The sequence below is a fragment of the Peromyscus maniculatus genome, chromosome 4, assembly GCF_049852395.1.
Source record: "Peromyscus maniculatus bairdii isolate BWxNUB_F1_BW_parent chromosome 4, HU_Pman_BW_mat_3.1, whole genome shotgun sequence".
In the NCBI taxonomy this organism is placed as follows: Eukaryota; Metazoa; Chordata; class Mammalia; order Rodentia; family Cricetidae; genus Peromyscus; species Peromyscus maniculatus.
In genome coordinates, this window is record NC_134855.1 from 60,240,829 (window position 1) to 60,252,865 (window position 12,037).

Consider the following 12,037-nt stretch of genomic DNA (forward strand, 5'->3'; position numbering starts at 1 on the left):
TAAGATCAAAAATTAATAAATGGGACCTCATGGAATTGAAAATATTTGTAAGGCAAAGGACACCATCATTTGAACAAAGTGGCAGCCTAGAGAGTGGGAAAATATTTTTACCATCTGATAGAAACTAGGTATAAAAACCCAAGAAAATTAAAATTTATGTATTTATTTATTTATTTTTCACAACAGGGTTTTCTCTGTGCAGTTTTGGTGCCTGTCCTGGGATCTTGCTCTGTAGACCAGGCTGGCCTTGAACTCATAGAGATCCACCTGGCTCTGCCTCCCGGGTGCTGTGATTTAAGGCATGTGCTACCACTGCCTGGCTCAAAATAATTAAATTTTAAAATGGGCTAAAGATCTAAACAGAAAATTCTCAATAGAGAAAGCTCAAATGGCTAAAAAACACATAGAAATACTCAACTTCTTTAGCCATCAGAGAAATAAAAATCAAAACTACTTTGAGATTCCATCTTTGACTTGTCAGAATAGCTAAGATCAATAAAACAAGTGACAGCTCATGCTGGTGAGGATGTAGAATGGGGGAATGCTCCTCCCTTGTTGGGGAGAGTGCAAACTTGTACAGCCACTATGGAAATCAGTATGACAAGACTTCAGAAAGATGCAAACCTATCTACCTCAAGATCCAGCTATAGCATTCGTGGGCATATACCCAAAGGATGCTTCATCATACCACAAGGACACTTGCTCAACCATGTTCCTTTGCTGCTCTATTCATAATATCCAGAAACTGGAAACAGCCTAGATACTGCTCAACAGAAGAGCAAATAAAGAAAATATGGTACATGTGCATAGCAGAGTACTACCCAGCTTTAGGGGAAAAAAAAATTACATCATGAAATTTTCAGACAAATGCATGGAACTAGAAAAAAAAAACCTTCCGTCATGAAGTAACCCAGACTCAGAAAGATAAATGTGCTATGTATTAGCTTATATGTGGATATTACTCATTAAAGGGGAGTTTGATGCAAAGTTAAATGATCAACAAGCTGCAATGTGTAAACCCATAGAAGTTAGGCAAAGAGGAAGGGATTGGAGGGGGGAGGTACACAACTCCCTAGGAAGGGGAAATAGAATAGATTTTATGGTTAGACTGGGGCTATGGATATGGTGGGAGGAACAGGATAATCAAATGTGGGACGGGAGGGGAAATGGGAATGAGAGAGTGAATGTGGAGAGAGACGGAATTGAAGGGCATCTGAGGGAGAGTAGGGAACCCTAGTGCAATGGAAACTCCTTAAAGTATATGAAGGTGATCCTAAGGAACTCTCAAAAGAATGAACACCAGACATCTCTTGTCGCCAAATGAAGCTTCCATTACTAGGACTGGGTTACATCCAGTTGAGTTGTTGGCCAATGTGGTCCCATGAAAACCCTCAAACAACCCAGACTATTGCTAAGAAAATAGATCACTGTATACAAACTGACTGCTAGGTTCCATTACTGAAGACAACACCCACACAACTCACTGAATATGGAACAATAGAGCTGGTGCTTACACAGAACTTTATTCCTATGTTCTAGTGTCTTTGCTATAGGAAGATACTCTACAGGCTATCAAAAGGGAAATGCAAACACAAAACCAGCCACAAAACCTTTGATCTGCATTCTGTTCTGCCTGCAAAATATCTAGGGCAGTGGTGGCACAGGACTTGTGGGACTAACCAACCAATGTCTGATTTGACTTAAGGCCTGCTCCACAAGATGAAACCCATACCGACACTGCTTGGGTGACCAAGAACCAGAGACTAGAAAGCTCAGAGACCTAGGGTAAAACAAAATAATACTTGTCTGAAAAAAAAGGAACAATAAAATAACCCTTAATGATATCTGTCTGTGCTCATAGATTGGTGCCTTATTCAGCCATCATCAGAGAGGTTTCCTACTAGAGCAGATGGAAACAAATACAGAGACAGACATCATACACACACACACACACAAAAAAAAAAAAAAAAAAAAAAAACAGAGAGAGAGAGGGAGGGAGGGAGGGAAGGGAGGTAGGGAGGGAGGGAGGGAGGGAAGGGAGGGAGGGAGGGAGGGAGGGAGGGAGGGAGGGAGGGAGGGAGGGAGGGAGAATGAGAATGGAACACAAGAGTCTAAATGAGAGGTCTCCATCAAACTCCCCTTAGTGTTCAGGGAATCCTGCAGAAGTGGAGGCAGAAGGCGTGTGAGAAGGGAGGACATGAAGGATATCAGGACAAGTCCCTCTAAAACAACAGGCAAAGCTCATATAAACTCACAGGAACTGAAACAGCAAGCACAGGGCTTGCACAGGTCTGGGCCAGGTCCTCCAGATACATGTTATAGCTTTCAGTTTAGTACTTCTATGTAACTCCTGAATATGCGAATGAGTGGGTCTCTGATTCTTGTGCTCTTGGGGCTCTTTTCCTCCTGTTGGTTTACCTTGTCTGGTGTCAATGTGGCAGTTTTTATTTTATCTTATTATATTTTATTTTATTAAAAATTTTTCCATTTCAAAATTTCTTGTAATTATTCAAAGAGTAAAAGACAGTCAATAAATAGTTATGAGTCATGAAGATTATAGAAGTCCATGTAGGCAGCAAATCCTCATTAAAATATGCCATTAGTTTGATATTTTATCAATCAAAAGATGAAGTTAGGAAAAAGGGAAATAAAATATGTATGTGACACACGTTAAAATAATTGAGCTCAAGCTGGGCGGTGGTGGCACATGCCTTTAATCCCAGCACTCAGGAGGCAGAGGCAGGCAGAACTTTGTGAGTTCCAGGCCAGCCTGGTCTACGGAGCGAGAGCTAGGAAAAGGCGCAAACTACACAGAGAAACCCTATCTCAAAAAAAAAAAAAAAAAAAGAATTGAGCACATTAATTTTCATTAGCAGTGGGGTAAATGTATCACCTATAGGTGAATATCCTGCAGTATCTGTAGTCCAGAGCTAGAGGGCGTTCTGTGGTACAATTTGTCTTTGAATATTTTTGTCAGCCTTTGTTCTGAGGAAGTGACATCTATCAATCTGTCTCTATTAACACTTTTGTCCCTGGTGACTAGCTGTCTGATTTTCGGGGCTTGGTGACTCTAATTCATCCTAACACCTGAGAGTCAAATGACCTTAAGACAATGAAATTATTTGTGCCCTGATCTTAGGAGTCTTTGTATGTGAATATAAAAATTTTCCAAAAAGAAAAATCAGTTTAATTTGTAACCTGTACCTAAGAAAAAGATAAGAAAATCTATAACAAAGATAGTTTTACATATATGTACAATTAATTAATGTCAGTTGTTACATTTTTATCATTGTGATAAACTAATACTTATAATTTTATCAATATACTATAATCCAAATTGTGCAAATGCTAATCCTTTGGATGTTCAAAATATAATTATTGTTACTTTTTTTCTGGAATCTTACCAGCAAATATACAGCAGTATGAATTAAATGGTTAATTACTAAATTGATCTGCTCAGATCTATAATAATTGTGACTTAGAGTGATTTGAGTATTTCCTTTCACCAAAAATTTCCAAATTTTTCTTATTTATCCAACAGCAAATACAGGTCAATACTGGCATACAATGAGATCTTAGCCAGACCTCCAGTGCAAGGCTAGAATCATGCTAACTTTCTGTCATTTCACATTAATGCAGGGATTTACCAGGGCAACTCCACACAGTTTATCTGGTAGTTAAAAGGAGGTTTATTTGGGGGTAACTTACAGCCAGTAAAGGGGTTCATTACAGGATCTGGGAGAGGTGGGGTGCAGTCCAGCATGGTTCTCTGGAGAACTCTGACTTGGTCAGAGGGCTGGCACATATGGATCTTGGGGTCTTAAGGGCTCCTGTCTTGGCCACGTCCCTGGGGCAGGTCATAGGTAGGCATGGCAGTTACCAGCTGCCTCAATGGGACAGTGCTTCAAGGTCAAAGCTGGAACAGCTACCCACTATATCCCATAGTAAGTATTTGACATTCTGTTTCTGAGCAATTTAAAGTATGTTGTTGCAATAAATTTTCTGTACTGGTAAGTTTTGAGAGATCATACTCTCATCTCAAATATATATAACCTGAGTCTTATGCAAAGTACCATTACCACTGTCTTTTTTAGGATTTCTAATGCTACAATAAAATATCACAATCAAAAGCACTTTGGAGATGAATGGGTTAATTTCAGATTACAGACTCACATCACAGACCATCACTGAAGGAAGTAAGGACAGGAATTCAAACAGGGCAGGCATGAACTGATGCAGAAGCCATGGAAGAATACTGCTTACTTGCTTGTTCATAATGACTTGCTCAACCTGCTTGCTTATAGCACCATGAACCACCTGCCTAAGGATGGCACAACCCACAGTGAGCTATGCCTTCACATATCAGTCAAGGAAATGTATCACAGGCAAATTCAGTAGGGACATTTTCTCAGTCATGGTTCCCTCTTCCCAAATGTCTCTATCTTGTGTCAAGTGACATAAAACTAGCCAGTGCACTAATGTAGAGGAATGCACAATATGAAAAGGAATTATGATGCTAATGAATGGTAAAAATCTTCAAGCAAAACGTTATTGCAAGTGCTTCATCTATATCACAATACATATCATCTACCCTCACACAGCTGATAAAGTTAATATCTTTTTTTTTGGGGGGGGGCGTTTTCGAGACAGGGTTTCTCTGTGTAGCTTTGCGCCTTTCCTGGAGCTCACTTGGTAGCCCAGGCTGGCCTCGAACTCACAGAGATCCACCTGGTTCTGCCTCCGGAGTGCTGGGATTAAAGGCATGCGTCACCGCCGCCCGCCCCCCCCCTTTTTTTTTTTGAGACAGATTTTCTCTGTGTAGCTTTTGCACCTGTCCTAAATCTTGCTCCGTAGACCAGGCTGGCCTTGAACTCACAGAGATCCGCCTGGCTCTGCCTCCCTAGTGCTGGAATTAAAGGCGTGTGCCACCACTGCCTGGATAAAGTTAATATCTTAATGAATTGTATAATATCAACTGAGATGTAACATTGTAAGTGATATTGTATTACATACACTCATTGCTAGTACACAAGATACGATCATTTTTATTAATGTTGATCAGCATCTTGCAAACAAACCCTCACTTCATGGCTAATTGTATTTTGATACAAATTCTTTGCAATTTTCTCTTTCTGTCTTTCTCACCTGGAAATATTGGAAGTTTCATTACTTTTATTCTGAATTCAATGATTCTTCTTTTCTGTTTTAATTAAGCTAGCTAAGAAATTCAAAATTATGGTGAATGAAATTATAAAGAATGATTATGAAATAATTTTTCTCCAGTCTATTAGTGGAATGAATAAACTATTAAAAATACACTTGTTGGAATGAAAAGTATTGTTCTCAGGACATTTACATACTTACGCCATTACACTTTGTCTTTGTTGGTGCCCACTTTCCTCCTTCATCACCCCTATACCTCCTTCTTATTTATTTACACTCCCCAAATAGTCTTCTGGGATTCATGTCTCAGGTATTTTTTTATTTCTCATAAACCCCACTCAACTCTTCCCTTAGATTCAGTTTCTCTACTATCGCATCTCTTTTTCCATTTCTATATCACACAAAGAGAGAGAGGGAGAGTTGGAACATTGAGAGAAAGCACTTAATGCTTGGTTTTCCGAGCAGTTTATTTCACTTGAAAACTTCAATGCCAGCATTTACTCCATAAATGTCATAATTTTATTTTTCCTCATGGCTTATTTAAACTAACTCTTGTGGAGTATATATATATCACACATTTTCTTTATCTGTTATCCAGTTGAGCCCCTAACTTTGATTTTTGATGTTGTTGTTGTCGTTACTATAGTGAGGTAGAATTTCAATATAATCTTACTTTGCATTTCTTTGATGACTATAGATAGATGTTGAACACTTTTCCAAACATGTATTGGACTTTTTCACTTCTTTTGGACAGTCTACTATATTTATTAGACTTTAGTCTTGATTGCATTGCTATAGCTTACTTTTTCCTGAAGCATTTTACAATTCAGGCCCCATTACTCTTTAGTAAAAGGACTATTATTAGATATTATGCATATTATATTTAAGAAAATTTTCCAGACTTCTAAGCATGTGAAACTCTAATAACATTAGGAATATGTTGTTCATATGGGTATGTGTGTTGGTTTCTTGATGTAAAAAGTTAAATTAATACATTTCTCAGAGACAGAGAAATACTGTCAAGACAGAACCTACCCAGGTGTTTGCTCTAGCCTAGTGTTCAGTAACATTTATTTTTACTTAAAGGCAACTTATTTGCTCAACAGCCTTTTTAAAAATCAAATAACCCTACTCAAGTCATCCTAAGCATCAGCTGACACTGGAGAGTGTGCAGTAGATCTAAGGTGAAGCTGGAAACAACAATGTGTTGGATACAATAGAAAATGTGAATGCCTGTGAAGCTGTGGACCTTTATATGAGAGTTAACATAAAGTAAAATGATACAAGTTAGTTCTGAGTGTGGTGGTATTGTATTGAGTTTGAAGCCAGCCTAGGAGGCTTGCTAAGGAGAAGCTGCAGCTGGGGCCCAGCCAAAAATGGTGGCAGCAGTGGAACCGTGGAGGCAGCAGCTGTTGCTCCAAGTTGCTGACTGCCTCTCATCATATTTTGACTGCAGTAATGCTGCTGCCTGGGACAAAGTGTTTACTGCTGCTTGTTCAGAGAAGAATTGCAAGGACCATCATGTTATGAGAAAACATCGACAAAGGTCAGTTTGGAAAAGTTTGGCAAGACAAATGTTGGGGAGAAATTGCTGTGAAGATTTTCTCTTCTAGGGAAGAACATTCATGGTTCCAAGAGACAGACATTTATCAGATTGTGATTGCTCCAAATCACAGCACAGAGGAGACACAAAAACAAAAGTCTTCAGGGAAGCAATGACCACACCTAACAGTGACTTTGAAATCTTCAAAAGGATGATGGGACTCCACAATGATAATTCCACATGAACTATGGTAAAACCACTAAGCTGATTAACACCATGGAAAGATTGACTTTAGACTACAAACTACTCAGGGCAATTTTGAGATGGCTAGTTGAGATGATCCAACCTGACAGACTACTTTAACAAGGGCTTGAAACAAGCCCTGTACTTTCTCATTATGCAGTGACTGGACAAATGATCTTTTCAGAATCCCCTAAAGATGTTTTCACTCCCAGAAAGCAGGAAGTAATTTTAAGAATAAAATGACATTCCCAAGAGGTGGGATGGGAAGTTTTTGGTTGTTTCAAGAGTTATAGATATTGTTATTGTTTATAATGGTTGGTTAAAAGTTGTTAATTGTTAATGGTCAGGAAAAAAGCTGAACAAGGAGATTAGATTCACAGTTTTTGTTTAAAAAAAAAGAAAAAGGAAAAGGAAAAAGAGAATATAGATATGAGGTAGATCATTGAGTCTACTCTGAGAAAAAAATATAAAGAAATAAGATAAATGGATAGATAATTGAATCTACTCTAAAAAGAAAAAGAAGAATATATAAAAATGACAAAAGGCATATTATTGAATCTATTATGAAAAGGAAAAAGAGAATATGGATATGATAAGATAAAAGGTCAATTATTAAATCTACTTTTAAAAAAGAACTACTTGTTTTAAATAGGATAAGTAATGAAATGTTTTGTCTGAGTTTATCAAATGTTACTGGACTGGACATTGTTATATATTAATCAATTTTTTCATCTGAACCTGTCAAATATTAATGGACTAGACATCGTTAATGTAATTCTTGACTGTATATATTGTATATACTTATTGGATATAGTTTTCTTGTATTAGTTATACGCTTTTTAAATTTTAGACAAAAAAAAGGGGGGAGAAATGTGGTGGTATTGTGTTCCCTGAAATATTGTGCATGCTAATAAACTTATCTGGGGTCAGAAAACAGAACAGCCACAACATTAAACATAGACGATAGGCAGTGGTAGCACATGCCTTTAATCCTAGCATTCCAGAGGCTGAGATCTACCTGGATCTCTGTGTGTTCAAGGATACAGCCAAGCATGGTGACTCACACCTTTAATCCCAGAAAGTGAGCCTTTAATCCCAGGGAGTGATGGCAGAAAGCAGAAAGGTATATATATAAGGTGAGAAGACCAGAAACTAGAAGCTTTTAGCTGGTTAAGCATGCAGGCTTTCAAGAAGCAGTTCAGCTGAGATCCATTTGGATGAGGACACAAAGGCTTCCAGCCTGAGGAAACAGGATCAACCGAGTAACTGGTGATGCGAAAAAACTGTGGCTTGTTCTGCTTCTCTGATCTTCCAGTATTCACCCCAATATTTGGCTCGGGTTTGTTTTTATTCATAAGAACTTTTAAGATTCATGCTACAGGTGAGCACATCTGTAAATCTTACTATGTACTTGAGGTTTGGCTTTACAAAATGAAATGATCAAAATTTTGAGTTTAAGAAATAATCATAAGAGGATGGAGAGATGGCTCCATTGTTAAGATTACTTGCTAATCTGACAAAGAACCAAAGTTTTGTTCCAAGCATCTACATTTATAGCTCACAACTGCCTATAGCTTCAACCCCAAGGAATCTGAAGTAATCTTTTCTCTCTGCAAGTACCTGCATGCATATCACAAGACACACACATACACACACACACACCTTTAAAATTATAATAATATAAGCATGATTCCTAATAGTGCTTTATGTTGGTATTCTAAGAGAATAATGTCACCAGTGGTGAGTGCCTGGGGTCATACCCAGAGAGGCCTGCCTCTAGGTCCCATCCCTGGGCACCAGCCATTCCGGGGAAGACCTGCGCAACATAGCACCAGGTTCTGGCAATCAGGCGGGCCCCAGTGGGAAGGTTCCCCTTCTCCTAGACCCCCAGCAGACTCTGCAATCTACACACCCTGCCCCCACACCCATCTGCCTGAGACCCCCAACACTCCTGAGGCTTAGAGACCAGCCCCCAGCTCCCATCCAGGCCAGAGGCTTCCTGAAATGCCCGAATCTGTCAGCTCGGTCTGGACGAAGAGCACTGATAAGACAAAGAACGAATCCACGAGGAGATGGGCAGACGACAAGGCAGAAGTACATAGAACAAAATAAAGAGTAATACAACACCACCAGAACCTAGCCCTCCTCCAACAGCTATACCTGAACATCACAAAAAGAAGCAGAAGAAAGCAACCTTAAGAATAACATCATGAAGATTCTAAAGGCCTATAAAGAAGAAATCAAAAATGAAATTGAGGAACAGACAAAAAAAATGGGAAGAGCGCTATAAAAAACTAGAGGGAAAGACAAATAAAGCAAAAGAAAACAATAAATGCCTGAAAGAAAACAATGAAAAAGCAATGAAACGGATGAGGGAAACACTCCAAGACCTGAAAAGTGAACTAGAAAAAATGAAGGAGAATAATGTCAGATATTGCAAAGTAGATTATTTATCTTATTTAGAGCATAATAATATATCTTCCTTGTTATGAACAGGTAACTACGGTGTTAATATTTAATATCATCTTTTCATTTTCAGATCTTTTACCCTGATTCTCAGTCATTGCAAATAATCTATGTACTCTGTAGCAAAGAGCCCTATGACCCAGGTGAATGTTTTTATTAATGTATAAGAAAAAGATTTGGTGATACCTTATTAATCAATAATTACGTCTATAACTATATATTTTTTCTTATTGTAACTCAAGTTTACTGACATGACAGAAATCATCCTTTAAGCTTTTTCTTCAATAATAGTAATAATCATTTACATTGTCTATTTTTCCATATCCCTTCTATCTCTTGACACAGTTAAGCTAATTATTTCTGTGCTATTAAAGGTAAAGAATTCATGTTTGAGGACACACACATTTGTGAATATTTATCTGAGACCAAACCTGGCTGTCCAGTGTTTATTACCACCTTAATGAAATTTAAGAATAGAATGCAATATGTTCAATTTCTGTCACACTGTTACAAACTGCTTATAACAAAATCTTGTATTGGAATAAAACTTATAGAAGCATCCATCATGGGCCAATGTTATAAAAAATTGTTGACAGCCATTCAGTCCAGTCTTAAATCAATCTTATTGGAGATCTAATCCCACTTATTATCTGATAATGTTCTCTCTTCTTCTTGTAGTTATTTCTAATATTTCATTAATCCCTCAATAATACCACAATATAGAATACAAAAATCACATAGACAAGGCTATATTATACAATTTGGTTAAAAATCCAAAGCCTGTACATGACGAAATTTATGATAATTTCAAACCACAACCTACTAATAAATTTTTAAAATTCTGTTTTACAGTAGATATATTCTTTCAATCTCATAAGACTGACATTCCGGCAAGCCTCATTTTTCTTGCCTTTTTTTATGTGCTCATAATATATTTACTCATATATTGGCAATTGTATAAGTTACTCTATATGATTCAATTTTATATTGTACTAAAATGAGGCAGTATAGAAAAATATCACATACATTATTTTGTAAGAATTAATAAAAAATTGACAATTATGAAAGTGCTTATCATGTTACTTCATTCACTTAGAAAATGGATTTTTTTATCTATAGTGCCTTCGTAATAAAATTATTTAAACTCAGTTTCTTGCCTCCAATTTATGTCATTTCTACTGACTGATTATTTCATAAATTACACAATATTCCTTTGTTTTCATTTTAATTGGCTGTTATTTACTAATCGGGAAAATGAAAGATGCTCAGAAATGGGAGAGAGAAGAAAAAACAAAGAAGTTAGTTTTGTTATCAAAAGAAGAGTCAAGAACAGAGGATATATGTGACTCAGTACAAGAGTAGTTGCCTAGCAAAATTCAGTACTGAGTTTAATCTTTGCAACAGTATATGAAAGAGTTCAAATTAACTTTAATATAAAGATGTATTTTCTAAACAAATGTAAAACCCAATAAATATAAAAGCAAATATAAAATATTATTTATTCAGATATTAGAAAAATACCATATTTACTAAATATGAACAGAATATGATTAAATAAGAAATAATAAAACTTCATACTGAATAATTATACAGGCATGTACATATGTACAATGCATATACAATATGTATACATGTATATATGTTTAATTTTGAAATGTTGGCTTAAGTGATATTCTTGGTTACAGAATGTTTTCAGTTGTTTATAATATATGTTTAATCTTTGGTTATTATTTAGCCAATGAACATTCAATGTTAATGTGATAAGTTATGGTGATATGTATCTTTTAGGAAGATTAAAAAATGTTAAGATAAACTTAATTATATCTTCACAGATTAACATTTCTTAGGTGAACATCTTTTTTTTTCATTTTTAAATTCATTCCAAATCTCACCATCAGTTAGCTTCATAACATTGGTTTATACTCTACTCAGTTTTCTTTCTTGAGGATATTGACATAAATATTATTTGCTAGCCTTATTTAGAAAGAACACAAGTTCACTTCCAAGCTGTGTTTGGGCCACACTGCTTCTTCTGAGAGTTCCCATGTAAGTGGTAGAGGTTTCCTTATTTTTTTTCCATACTGTGTGAACTAGGTGAAGGCTTTTCTGGGAAGTATGAATTAGCTATGACAATGAAGCATTTATTAAAGCTAAGTTAATATCACACATCATAAGTTTATGAGAAAGAGAAAATCTTGTTGAGTTCTGACACAACCAACAAGAGTCTAAATTTTAGGATGGAAGTATTTCCAAGAATGAAACAGTTATCAGGAAAATTATCATGATGGATTCTCAGATGTAGAAATGTCATGGGTATAGGAAAGTGCCCTGGAGTATGTTCATAAATGCAAGGTAAAGTGACATGGCAGAAACAGTGGCAATAAAGCCAATGGAATAAATAAATAGTATAGAACCAAAACACATGGTACCAGCAATTAAGCTTCATTAGAATATTTGTAGGAACACAACATATTGCAATGGTAATACAAATTAAAATGAAATATCTATTTTGAGACATTTTCTGCAAGTTTAAAATATGAATTATTCCTTTGACCACACAAAAGTATGAAACAGAAGTCATAGCATGTCATTATTGATCAATTTAGTATTTTATTAGAAGGA

General features: G+C 36.4%; 1 pseudogene; it reads left to right on the forward strand.

Moving 5' to 3' along the window:
• Positions 1 to 6,539: 6,539 nt before the first annotated feature.
• The window catches only part of LOC143272597 (nitric oxide synthase-interacting protein pseudogene), a 45,521-nt pseudogene continuing 40,023 nt past the window's right edge, over positions 6,540 to 12,037 (forward strand).